We start from the raw sequence: 12,986 nt of genomic DNA, 5'->3' as shown, positions 1-12,986 counted from the left end.
AGGGAAACCCAAGAATGTTTCATTTCTAGGTTTCTGGTTCAAACTTAGGTCACAGTAATAGCTACTGAATGTGTGATTTAATAACAGCACTTGCTGGTGGCATATAGATATATATATACACATATATAAACTGGGCAGAGCTGGGGCATGAAATTGTGTTTCAGTGAACTGATCCTACTCTAAAATTGCCATCCTGGCATTATTTCTCAAGCTTTAAATGGGTTTAAAATGAAACTTTCCTATAGCTCTGGAGGCTATTTTCTAAGTTAAATCTATGGTGCACCAAGTCAACTTCTTAAAATATGTCTATTAGTAGTTGTAATTACACACTAAACACAATACAGTACTCTAGTTTCAGCCTGATGCAAGATATATTTAAGAAAATAAGGTTTTGGGACACAAGAAACATACTTCAAATGTACTTCAGGACACAAAGGAAATTAAAATTTATTAATATTCCGATTCCTACAGGTCATACACTGCCAGCAATTTATTTGCTTATATTTTAAGCTCAGGTCCCCTGGCCATCATGGGTTTGCTATGCAGCTGCATAGCTTGTGGTGGGCAAGTCACCAGCTCTGCCCCACGTGACAGGCTGGCATCCCCTGAGCCATCCTCAGTGACAGATTTACTCTGCCATGATATTAAGACCAGACCACAGAAATTCTTGCACAGAGCTCACTTTATCCCACTGGAAGGATGGAAGTCACACAAGTGACAACAACAACAGACAGAGGACGAGGACTTTGGGGCTCTGCCTGAGCTCATCCACCCACGGATGGTTTTGGTAACCTGTTTACAGGCAGCAGAAGAATTCTGGCTTAGGGGATACAAAACACTTCCATGAATGCCTCACTGAACATGCACCTCATCACTTCTTGCCCAAGCTATGCCACAGAGAGCTGGAAAATTCAATCCCTGTATTAATTACCTCCCAGACAAAACTCTCAGTACAACCTAAAACTAGGAGACACAAATGAATTCTTGGGGACTACTGCTACCTCTTACTCCAAGAAGTAACCTGTGTGAGAAGGGCAGCAAAATGTGAATGACACACATGCAGAACTATTTCTAATTTTCTAAATTCTCCATAAAACATTAACTGGTCTACAAACTAGAGGCCAAACCAGGTATGTGATTAATGTGCAATAAAGAAACCACACTCCAAGGGCAACTTGATTGCTTCATCTCTGAAAATATTTCAGGTGAGTTATACACTGGGACTATATACTGCACAACCCAGCTCTATATCTAACAAGAATCAATTTGAGTAAAACTTCACAGAGTTTATTAAACATTTGCACAGTTAGATTTTTTAAAGGCTAAACAAGGAATGGTATTTGAAAAAAAAAAGAATTTTAATAAAAGAATAGATTGACTCATGATCATTTTAGTTACTCAGTTTTTACTGAGCTTATACTTCTTGGTGTAAAGAGGAATTAATCTAGAGCAGCAGAAGTAGTTTATATTTACTGGCATAAAGAGAAATTCAGCTAGAGAAGGAAAAGACAAGGAAGGTACTGGCTCTTAAAAGAGAATGCATCCATTAAAATGTTGTTTAAAACTGACAACAACACAAAAATCATAATTACCCAAAAACCACCCCTGTTTTACTACACTGTATTTAAAAATGCAACAGATCAGGCAGGGAATAAAGAGGTCAGAGACTGCACTTGTATGAGCAGCTTTTCTGGATTTCTGCCATTGAAACCAGTTTGAAGCTGCATTTCTGAGAAAAGCTTCTGACAGGGGATGCTCTGGGGCCGAATTAACTCTCTGCTGTGACCCCCTGCACCTCCTGAGGCCCCATTTTCAGGCAGCAGCCAGGTCCAGCTTTTCATTTGAGCTGGCTGTGGGTATTTTTTCCAATAGGCTGCATCAATTTTCAGCCCAAGGTATGTTTGGTATTGGAATGTCTTAGGGTACAGCCACATGAATAAATTATTATGGGCAAAACTTGGAGGTCAGTTGCCCAGCAAAACCACCTCTACTCATCATCTCTCTGTGGTGTATGGTGTGACAGATCCCAGGGACCTGGCACACTGCACAGGAAACCAGGGCCAGGAGTGCTGCTGGGAGTTGCTGACATGGTACAAATACACACTATAGATTACTCAGTTCATTCCTTCATCTGCCCCTACTCTTATTTCACGATCGCACAAAAGGATTTTTTAAATCTTATTTTTGCTTTTTTTTTTTAAATACCAGTCTTATGAAAGAAGCTGGCAATGATATTAGCTTTAAACATTAACCAGCCAAGCTGGACAACGGATATTTGTTTTAAGTAGAACAATACTTTTCACATTAAAAAATCCTGCCATTTTCCCCAGGGGAAAATAGAGAGGAAGACTGGTATGTACCCCTCCTACTGTAAACTTTTGACTTTCACTTTTTGCACTCAAACCTTTAAATTCAAAAGAGAATTAAAAACAAACAAACAAACAAACAAACAAAAAACAGAAAAAAAGAAAAAATTATACTGGAATTAAAAAATGCTCCTCATTTTGTTAGCCTTACTATTATCTAAGTAAAAATGGAAAGATGTTAATGAAAGAGAAGCTGAGAGGGCCATGTCTGAATGTGTTCCTCAAGTCCTGTTCTGAATTTTACCTGCTGTTTGCAGAAGATGGGAGCTGTAATGGGACGTGAGAATTTGGAAGTTGGCCACTGAAGCACAAGTTAGAAGAGGAGCATGGCTTAATTACAGCTGTATCAGGAGCAATAATTAAGCACCCCACCAGACCACATGCAATTGTTTTGAGAGAAACAATTAGAGAATGGAAATTAAAAATCAATGCTGTGGAATAGACACAAAGTTCTCAACCTTCTACAAGATCTTCTGCCAGCAATCTCCTGACCATGACTTTCCCCAGGCATTGTGAGCAGCAGACTCTCAGCTTTCACCCAGGACGCATCAAAAATCTCTGAGCCCTCTCTGTGAATCAGGGTCAGGAGCCCCACAGGTGATGGAAGGGAGCAGCAGCTTGGGCTTAGGGAGCTCTGCCATCCTGGGAATTTGGATCCTGAGATTCCTGTCAGAAAGAGGCAAGTCCTGGAGCAGTCTGGGATCCAACAAATGATGGTCTAAAAATGTCATAACCTAAAAGGGCTCAGAGGCCTCAGTGTGCATGTTTTCTTTTAGAGTAATGGTGCTGTTTGTTGTGCAGAATGAAGGGTTTCACCAGGCACTGTCAGATGGTTGAGAGACTGGATTCAAGAATAGGGAACCACTCCCAGAGAGGGGCTGGAGCAGGGGAATCAAACAAATTCTGCATCAGCACAGGGAGAGCCCAGGAGGGTCTAGGGAGCAGTGCCAGATTATCAGGTCACTCAGAGTCACTGATGAGAGGGGTCTCCAGGAGAACAGACAAGTCTAAGCACAGCATCTGCCTCTGGAACTGTCCCTGGGCACAGAAAAAAACAATCCTGGTGTCCTGCACAGAAAGTCTGCACCCCTGTGAAGTTTGTGCTCCTTGTGTGTGAGGTTAAATTCCTGTTTATTCCAGGAAGAAAACCTGGAATTAAGCCTGGGACGACTTGAAAGTTTCAGCTCTGGAAGAAGTTAAATGGGATTGAATGCAGGGGTAATCATTCCAGACTCAGTCAACATCCACCATTTCCTTCTGCCGAAATCAGAGATGCAAGAACTTCAAAAGTCTTGTCAGGGACCCTGACTGAATGCTCAGCTTTGCAGCAAACCCTTTAAATTAGATGAATTTTGACTGTTCCAAGCTTAAATGTTCACATCCACTTACTTCTGCTTTTTATCAGAATCCATTAACACTAAGCTTATTTATGTTTCAGCTTGGGAAAGTACACGATGGACACAGTAGCCTATGATCCTTTTCTTTGTATTCCCAAAGGTCAAGGTTTCCTTCAGAAATTGGTAAAAAAAGACCTTTAATCTGCTAAATTGTTTTCAAAATCCAAAACAGAAAAAAAAAAAGGCCCCCATTTGTGATGGATTCAGATGCTTTTTGCTAAGCACTTAAGCACTAACAGTTCTGCATTGATTTATTTTATTGTTTTATTTAGTGAAATGTCTGTATACAGATATACACATTAACCTTTTTTTTTTTTTTTTTTTGCTCATATTTACTGTGTCGCCTTCCTTGAAATGGGAGCTGCAAGTGCTGTGATAAATGGGCTGAAAGGTTGTCTGGTTACCCCATGGCTTCTGCTTGTGTCCTTGCTGAAATGCTGTTCTGGACCCTTCTGCAGCAGTGCTGCTCCATGACTCACTGCAGTTACTTCTGTGCCTCTCAAAACAATAGTTCACTGGGGATCCAGGGCCTCAAATGAGTTACAACCATTTATTCCACCCATTTATTTTTACTTCTCCTCCAGTGATAGATATTCACTGTCACAAAATGCCAGTTTGTGTTAAGATTATAAATCTTCCAGCACAGCCATTTTAACTTTCCACTTGATAACACTACATTTTGCTGCTATGGAAAGTTAAATCCCTTAAAGCTCATCACAGTATGAACTAACTCATCTTGTGTTTAAAACAATAAAATCAAACCCCAAAAGCCATACAGTACCTTCTAACCTGTTGTTAATGGTAGGCAGTAACAGGTGTCTTAGGGAAGATCATAGAAATACAGGAAATATACAATAATTTACACCAAAATATCCTCCCAGCCTCCAGTGAGATGAAGTTCAGGCAAATTTGTGTTCTTATCTTCAACCACCAGAAGAAACCAAGTCTTCAGAAGTGACTGATACTGCAAACAACCCCCAGTTTTCATGAAAAGTCTCTATTAGAAAACAAATAAGAAAATAATTCTTATGTGCATTAGAAAATAAATTTACTACAATGACATGTTACAGACCAGCGCAAGTCTCTTATAAGAACACTGGAGTTTTTAAATCTCAGAATTATTCCTTTAGCTCATAGCCCTTCAATCTTCAGTTCTGGTTCCTAAACAAACATGTTTCAGGTATTATTTGCAGCAGAATCTTATTTTAGGAGACTACTGGGACCTCATCCCAAGCTGAAAGGTTGTGAATTGTACACATGGAACAGCTATGCCACAAGTAGCAAAACAAACTCTACTCCTACATGGCACTTGAGAAAAGCCCTCCAGGACCCCCAGCCAAGCTCTGAGGATTCCCAGGCAGACCCAGTCCATGTTACTGTGGCTGGATGCCCTTCCCACACATCTTAAGGACTTTCTTATTTATTTTTTGCATAATATAGTTCATTTTAGTGATTTTTCCTTTTCCCCCCATTATTTAAGTGTTCCTTCTACATCAGTGAAGGCCACAACCAACAACAGTATCATGGCTGAAGTTTAATAAATCCTCTGCAATACCCCTGAAGCTGGAAGCAGATTCACATTATATGGGATATGCATTCACACACTATTTCAAACATATTTTTAAACATGTGAATAACTAAATGGGTAAATCCTGAGGATCTTACCCGGTGTTTATTCAGCCCTTACTTACTGAGACAAACTCCCAAGGACAGAGTAAACAGAGAGAGAGAACCTCAGGCCTTCACCCACAGCTATAAACAATGAACTCAGCATAAACTGTGATTCCCAGCTGACACTGGGAGAAAAGTAGCAGCTAATGCTTCTCCCCACTTTGCTCCCAGAGGGATTACATGACAAGAGATTTACTTTCTCCCTAAAAGAGCTTGCCCCATCCAAGATATTGCCCCATTCACCGCTGGAACAGCAACAAGGAACTTAGATGAAGAACTAGTGATTCACCAGATGATGAACTGAATTGGAAATGGAGGGGAAAAGCCAGAATAAGAGACCTAATGCCCAAAGACTGATGGAATTTGCCTGACTGTGGGAACTGTTGCTGTTAAGAAGAATAAACAGCACTGCATCTATAGCCCCTTGTCCATGGAGCCCTTGATACTCAGCACTCCCATACCACACCTTGCAATGGAGAGATCTTTGTCTGCACAGCTTCACTTTGTGCTCATTGTACAAGTGAGGGAACCAAGGAAAGGCAATCATCTGACAGAATCACAGAGCAAAGAAAATATGGGATTTGACCCCAAATTTTCACAACCCTCACTGCAAATAAGGCTAATTCCAAAATTTTAAAACTAACAGAAAACTCAAGTTTTCATACAATTATTGTATTCCCTCAAAAATTCCATTTCATTGTTCCACAGCCCAGAAAAAATCTAGGAGATGACCAAGATTATCCCTTATCATATCTTATTTAATTTATATTTTAGTTATTCTTTTACAGTTATTGGAAGAAAAAGAGCAGAAAATTGTTCTCCCTGAGATCCAGACACACAGACCAAGCAGGCTGTTCAGTAAGTTCATGCCTACTCACAAAAACAAGAGAAACAAGGGATCTGGAAAGGTCATTCATTATACATTTGTATGCTTGTGATCTGAGAAAACTCCCCTATGCAGCTCTCCTTGGAGCAGAGCACTCCAGGAAGACACTTGGGGTTGCTTAAGACTTTGGGCTTCAGGCCAATCCATCCTTCTGGGTCTAGAGAGGAGTGATCAGATTTGGTTACCCTGGAGCCTTGATGGGAGTGTTGCACCTGTCAGATCTGATTGCATCACTTTGAAGAATACAGAAAAGAAAAACCAAAAATCTTCTGTTACAATGAAAGGCTGCTGGTGGACACAAATTAGAATATTGCTACTTAAACAACAAATCAAAGTAAGTTGCTTTGTCCTGTCCCCCACAATGAAGTGATGCTCTCATGTGAACATCAGTGAAGAAGACAAACATTTAACTCTCCCAGAATCACATAGTACAGAATACAAACTCCTTCCTAAAACAGAAGCAGCAAAATCCCCCATATCCTATTAAAATATACAGCTGTTACAGTTAAGAAATCCAAGGTGGATTGAGGGCTTGATCTAATAACAGGTAACCAATCCCACACGGCTTTAAGCAGAGGGACCCAAACTAAGCAAACCCAATATTTCCAGCACCAGACCAGCTAAATCTTTGTAGGGCCAACATAAGAATGCAAGAAGCTCAGTCTCTCTTGCTCACTCTTCCTAAGGCAAAACATGGGGAAAGGAGTGAAGAAGAGAGAGGAGCCCTATCAGCAGCCAGACGTGGAAAGCCCAACACAGAAACACTGCAGAAAGAATCACAGAATCATAGAATGGTTTGGGTTGGAAAGGACTTTAAAGCCCACCCAGCTCCACCTCCTGCCATGGGCAGGGACGCCTTCCACTATCCCAGGCTGCTCCAAGCCCTGTCCAACCTGACCTTGGGCACTTCCAGGGATGGGGTAGCCACAGCTGCTCTGGGCAAGTACTCTGAAGGCTCAGTACCTCAAATCCAACCCCTGATCCTCTGTCAAACAGGGCAGCTTGCAGTGAAGCACAGCATGGAAAGCACTGTGTCAGTTGGAATTTTCAAAGATTCCACTGATGCCAGTGAGTTGCCTCTTGAGTATCAGCCTTCATGGTTCTCCAAGCAGAGCATTTTTCAAAGCCTTCTCTCTGTCCACATCTATTATTTGAGTCTTTGAACTCAACTGATCTGTTCACAAAAGGCAAGGAGAGTTGAATGTAGAGTTTTGTGGGAATATTACTGAACATTATCTACTTTATGTACAATAGAGATTAAATTGCTTTCAGATACGTTCCCCTGCACAGGTTGATTACCAGCAAGGCACTGGGGTGCAAAACTTTGATGTCTCTGGACTGGCATAGGCTAAATAGGAACATCCTCTCCATCACCAAGGCATACCTGAGCTTTGAATTATGCCAGGCCAGGAACAAAGGAATCTTGCTCATAACAAAAACTTTTAATAACTCGCTGAGAAAGCCTCCCTTTCATCTCTGCCAAGCTTTAGGAAAGGCTGGGAGGCAAGCAGAAATAAACATTGTACAGACTCACCACTGCTGGCTCTAAAGTAAACTCTCCAACTTCCTATTTACATTTCAAGATCTTAAGCTTTGTGGTTTACTAGTTCTGCAAGTAAGTGCTTTGGGTTTTGGAGGCTGCCTGCACATGATCTCCCACCACTACTGAAGTCTTCCTAGCTTTTATTAATATAATAGGGCGGTCAGAAAAGCAACAATCTTTTATATGCCCTGCTAGCAGAAATATTTTACTTCTTGCTTTTTAAAAAGAAAACAAAGCAAGCAAAGCATACAACAGCAAATTAATGCCAGCAAAGGGGATATTACAGTTGTGTTTGGGTTTTTTTGAAACTGAGGATGCTGGAACATGGAACAAGAGAGTTTCATTAAAAAGGGTGTGGAGGAGTTCTTTGAGGGACAAGTAAAAGAAGGTGGCAATTTTATGGATTTATAACCTTTTTAAGACCATTGGCTGAAAAGGCACCTAAAGAGGCTCTGTGACCTTTTCTACATGAGCCTAAATCTGTGTACACCAAGGACGGGCAACCTGCAACAACAGTTGTGAAGTAAACGTGGTTTTCATTTCATGCAGCCTTCCCTAAATGTAAAACATCTTCATTAGCTGGGAAGTCAGCACTGTGACTGCTGCCAAATGCAATATAGAAGAACTGTGCCGAATGAGGACAGAGCGAGGGAGAGGCTCCTGTGACACTCAGCTCTTTCTCCCACCCCAAAGACTCTACAGGCTTTAGAGGGGAGACAAATATTTAAAAAGCAAGACGGCAGGTGCTGATCAATTCCATAAAGCCCACACAGATCATCTCCCAGACTTGCCCAGGCTGCCCCTGCTTTTGGTTTTATTTTTTCCCTCCCGCATTCTCCCGCCCGAGCCTCCCGAAGGCAGCGCCTTTCCCCTGGTCAGGAGGAGGACAGCTCGCTGTCCCTGCTGCCGGCTGGGTGGCAGCCAGCTGGCAGGGCTGCGCTGCCCTGGGCTGTGCCCGGTGCCCCGGGGAGCGCACGTTCCGAGCCGGGATGCCGGAGGGAGGGAGGGAGCAAGCGGGGCTCCAGCGCTGCCCCCAGCTCTGCGGGCACAGCCCCGCGGATGGCACCGAGCTGCCAAAGCAGCGCCAGCCCTGCCAGCCCTGCCCGCTCCGCACTGCTCGGAGCCCCTGCGCGGCGATTGCCCCGAAGGCTGCTGCTTTAACAACGTGGCATGTTCTGAAGAGGAGACTCCGGTATCAGAGCCAAAATACACTGAATCCACTTGCTGGTCTGGCTCCCACTGAGATTAGAGATCAGGCTCTGAGAACACTTTGAGCCAGCATGTCTCTGCTGTCTCCTCTCCAGGATGTACTGCAAAGGACACGTACTGTGCATGCTCTGGGGGTGGAAACGTGCTTAACACTCTATTTGTGTGAACAAAGCTGGCAGCTCGGGAGGATATTGTGGAGCAAAGAAGCTCTATTGTGTTTGCCAGTCATCACGAGAATCAAATGAACAAATTTAGAATAAGCAAATCGGGCTGGAGTTCCTTTAGCAGAAAGCACTCAAAGGCTAGTCAGGCTTAGTGAGAGAGAGAATATGGGATGTTCTTCCTGAAATAATCCGTAGTAAACATTGGGACAGCAAAATGATCTGCTCATTTTATGTTCACATAGTTGCTCTGTATTTTAGATCATGTATTAAATCTGAAAAGGTAGAAGATAGATTACTTGTGCCTCTCCAATTGAAAAAAATGACTAAATTATACAGTTCAAACCACATGAACGTTATCACCCAGGGAAAAAAAGAATTGTGCACCAAGCCAGGTGAGTCCCAATGCCAAGAGTCACATAAGTAACAAAAATAGATGCAAAAGAAGAGGTTGCATCTAAACTTGAAGAGATTCCTTGATAATTCTCAAAAAGAGGTGTTGAGTACAGAGAACTGATAAAGAAAGCATGACTGAAGAAGAACACAGACCATATCATGAAATGAAGACAGAAAAAAAAATATCAGAGACCCTGGAGATAACAGAACACAAAACCTTGTACATTTGGGACTCAAAATACCAGCAAATTAACACTCCCCCCCTTAATAAGCTAAAATTAGGCCAGACATGCTCCCATTGAAAGCTGCTCTGCCTACTTTCTTCAGCTGGGAATCACAAAAGGCGTTGGAGGCAAAAACAACAAATATTTTCATGATGGTACAACTTTGCCCTGAAAAAGTATGCTTGTGTCCAGGACTGGGACATGGGAATACAGAAATCTGTGCCTGAAAACCTCCCAATCACATAAACGTTTCAGAAAAAAAAAAAAAGGATTTTTAAAACCTTTAAAATACCCCATAAAACCCTGAGATACTGGCAGGAAGACAGGCTTTTAGGGAAACCAACTACCTTATTCCCAGAAGTTAGGGCATGTCTGTTAGACCCACACAAACTACAAGTTAGGAATAAGAGGCAAGCTCCTGTTCCAATGCCTCAAACCCGCTGTGATTTTGCTGGGAAAAACTACTGACACATTTGGTGTAGTCACCATGGCTACAGAGGAAAAGGCTCCTAAAAGTTCCAAAGCCAAGTGTGGGTGCTGGAGCTCAGAGCCCCTGCCTGCAAAGCACCATGGCAGTGGCAGCCCACCCAGGAAAGTCAGGGAATATCCTTGGGCACAGAGACCAAACCTGCAGGGATGGATCCCAGCCCAAAAACAATCCTTCACAAGTGAAAGAGCAGCTTATTTGCCATTCCGAATGCAAATTCTACCCATGTCTTTTGCTAGGGCAAAGGAGGCAGCAGAGAATCATGTAAAATGCATAACTGTCCAAAAATATTCAGAAAACCATCTTTTCTTTTCTTTTTCCTCATGGATAATGGATGAGCCCTGAGGTGGCAGTGACTTTCAGCAACCAACAGCTCAGACCTGGGCTGGGGTCAATAACCTAATTACAACAAGCATTTTGCTGCTTTCATGAGCTATTCAACAGCAACATGAAATTCTTTGTGTGCCTCTGTTTACCCCAAACTGCCAGTGGTTAATTCCAAAAGCATATCCTCACTCAAAAACGGTAGTTCCACCACAAATTAAGCTATTATAGCCATGAGTAAAATTAGGTTCCACATTTGTACTTTCTAAAATATCAAAGGCATGATTAGCAAAGTCTTTTGTTTAAGATCTCTAGAGTCCTGGAGGTAATGAAAACTGGGTCGAGGAGCAGTTTCTCTGAAAGTTTAAAGTAAATGCTGTGTTCAAGTCCCGTGACTCATGGAGTACTTGGTCTAGAGAATGGAACTACTGTACCAGCACACAGATACCAAGAGCAGTCCCCCTGCCCTGAGCAGAGGAGGAGGAAGGGCTGGAAAAGAAAGGCATTGCAGATGATTTTGAACAGTTTCCTGTTATGGCCCCTTGAAAGAAACCCAGCCGTACTTTCCCCCTGCTTTCTGTTTGCTGAATTTCTCCTGACAGTTGGCTCCTTCGTTTGCCAGAACCACAACAAAGGACGGCCTTGAGTTTCCACACAGGCCATTTTCTCCCTCTCTCGTCTCTGATCATCTCACAAAGGTATTATTGTTGCTGGCTCACTGGGGCTCAGTGCACCTGAGGCACATCAAAGGCACTTTTTAATGCCCGCCTGACCACACAGGTCTCTCTCCCACTGCATTAAATTAAACTCGATGATTAATCTCTGTAGCCCTCAGGGTCCCTTGGTGCACACTGAGAGAGAAAATATATATTTCTATCAAAACACAAGTATAATATACTTTCATTTTATAGCCCTAATTAAAAAAAGGAACAGCTAATTTTGGCCAAATGCAGCTGCATATAGGTCTCATTAAAACACAAATACCACTGCTCTGTGTGCTCCACGCTCACTTCATGCAGCCTGTTCAGGTAATAGATAAAAGAACAGAAAACTAAAATCCTTTCACAGATTAGATCCAGAGAAGTTTAGAATTTACTTATTGTCTGCTGGCTACAGATTGTTATACCCCTCCCTGTGCAGATGGGCGAAGGCAGGCAGTTAAGGAAATGATTATAAAATGCTGAGTAGGTAGATTTAAGTAAAAATCTACTTAAATCTAGCAAAAGCTGCACAAGCATCTATTCCTGAGTTTGAACTGAAGTGATTAAAGGCCTTAAAAGGTTCTGCCTCATGCAGTCTGTGTTCCAATTTTGGGTTGCTTTGATGACGGAGCATCAACATGGATTTTATCACATCCCTTTTGCTGCATTAGCATATTTAATGAAGCCACAACTCTCATGGTTGTGGACAGTGCAGACAAAAACATGTTAATATTGATGTGCCATGCTCAAGTTTGGGAAGTCTAACAATCTACTGTTGTGAACTGAGTGTATGCTAGAACTTACCAATGTACAAATATCAACAATTAATAAAAAACCACACACATGTCCTCCTCCAGGGCTGGTTGTGCTAAAGGAATGAGCCAGAGCCAGCTGGCCCATGGCCAGCTACCCAACACTGCCCTTAGACCTTTGGGGGAAGCTGCCTGTGAGCTCCTCAGCTCACTGCAGTCCAGCACTATGTCTCCATTAACTCATTTTAACAATTCAAACTAACTCAGCTAAATGAAACAGGTTAGCAAGAGTTCACCCAAACAGCTTCTGCTGAAGGGGTAGAAACCTCCATCAAAAAAGCAGGAAATAATGGAAACAGCGGCAGGGCTTGAAGGGCGACTCCCTCTCTCAGTGTGCCCCACCTGCCCTATGACAGACAGACAGGTACTAGTGGAAACTTTTCAAAGACAGAGCAAGCCAAGAATAATGGAGTTTGAAGCTTGAAACTTTTGTTTAGGAAGGAACCAAAATATATTCCAATTGCTCTATGGGATTTAGGCTCAATGCTCTGCTTCACAATAGTGGGATTATTCATGTCTTTAAATTCAATCACGTGCTAAAATGCTTTGCTGAAGACAATCCACGTGATATGATCACCATTTATTCATGCTCAAGACCACCATGGATTCATACTGTTACTACAGAGACAACTTAACTTACTGTTAAGCCTGATGTTTTATTATCAGCCTCCTTCTTATTCTCTCCTGGAGCTTTCTCCATGAAGCATGTCATTCCTCTCCAACACCTCTAACACTCCCAGTGCCATTTGCTCCTTTTTTGGAAAAATCCAAGTTCTAATCATTCTAAATTTAAGACCGAAATGAGTTTT

General features: G+C 42.3%; 1 protein-coding gene across 3 annotated transcripts in view; it reads right to left on the bottom strand.

Moving 5' to 3' along the window:
- FGGY (FGGY carbohydrate kinase domain containing) overlaps positions 1 to 12,986 on the bottom strand; it is a 129,348-nt gene that overhangs the window by 50,000 nt on the left and 66,362 nt on the right. The gene's annotated exons all lie outside the window — the stretch shown is intronic.

This window comes from Ammospiza caudacuta, chromosome 7 (assembly GCF_027887145.1).
Source record: "Ammospiza caudacuta isolate bAmmCau1 chromosome 7, bAmmCau1.pri, whole genome shotgun sequence".
NCBI classification, from domain to species: domain Eukaryota; kingdom Metazoa; phylum Chordata; class Aves; order Passeriformes; family Passerellidae; genus Ammospiza; species Ammospiza caudacuta.
Note: the sequence above shows the minus strand (reverse complement) of the source record. Positions and strands in the feature narration are given on the sequence as shown.